This window comes from Tenrec ecaudatus, chromosome 18, assembly GCF_050624435.1.
Source record: "Tenrec ecaudatus isolate mTenEca1 chromosome 18, mTenEca1.hap1, whole genome shotgun sequence".
Taxonomy (NCBI): Eukaryota; Metazoa; Chordata; class Mammalia; order Afrosoricida; family Tenrecidae; genus Tenrec; species Tenrec ecaudatus.
Window position 1 is genome coordinate 59031026 of NC_134547.1, and position 950 is coordinate 59031975.

Here is a 950-nt window from a genome sequence, read left to right on the forward strand (position 1 = left end):
TAAGATGCTGGATGTACAACACTTCACTCATGTTAAGCATTTAACAAATGCTAGCCTACTGCCAAACTTTCTTAGGGTGCCTGTAACTGGATTGATTATGAATAAACAGAATTGGATAGCCTGATGACCTGGGTTCGAATCCCCACTCCCTCTACCTTTCTCAGTTATATGACACTGGTCAGATTATTTAGTGTTTCCTCTTTCTGGGTCCCTGTGCTCCCATTTGGGAAATGGAAAATATATGTTCTTCAGAACTGTGATGATTAAATGAGATGGAGTACTTGATTCACATATGCAAATGCTCAATGTGCTTGTTTTGCTTTTTTGTTTTGTTTTGTTAGGAGTGGTTGTAGGGCAGAGAAGGGATTGGAATTCTAGATGCTTAGAAGATAATGTTGTAACAGATTCTGAAAGAGAACTGAGTCACCCCTCTCACCTTCTTTAAAAGGATTTAACCAAAATGCTTAATCTCAGGTATGGAGTTGAAGAGATTGATCAAGACTTGGTTCTGATATACTCACTTGGCAGGGGAGATTCCATGATCACGAAGGTGGTTTTCCCAGGGTAAGGCTTATCCATTGCACTCCGGATGTGCTGACCCCTGCGATTTCCCCAAATGTGGGAAACTCGACTGCACAATTTGTGGTAGTGGAGGACTGCATTCATGCTCTCCCCTGACCAAAAAAAAAAAAAAAAGACTTGGTCCTGAAGAGCCTGGCTGTTGCAGTGAGGTGTACTTTGAGGTCTGAGGAAGCTCTGGTGGCGTGATGCGTACAAATTGGGCTGCAATCACAAAGTTAGCACTTTGATTTCACCAGTCACTCCTCCAGAGAAAGATGGGGCTTTCTATTCCGTAAACAGTCTTGGAAACCCACAGTGTAGCCTGTCCTATAGGATCACTATGAGTTTGCATCAACTCAGTGGCAATGAGTTTGTTTTTCTTTTCTTCC

General features: G+C 42.4%; 1 non-coding gene across 1 annotated transcript; it reads left to right on the forward strand.

Annotated features, from left to right (window-relative positions):
• Nucleotides 1-513: 513 nt before the first annotated feature.
• LOC142432850 (U1 spliceosomal RNA) lies at nucleotides 514-677 on the forward strand. The gene has a single exon (XR_012780953.1). It is a non-coding gene; the product is annotated as a U1 spliceosomal RNA (small nuclear RNA).
• The last annotated feature ends 273 nt before the right edge of the window (nucleotides 678-950 follow it).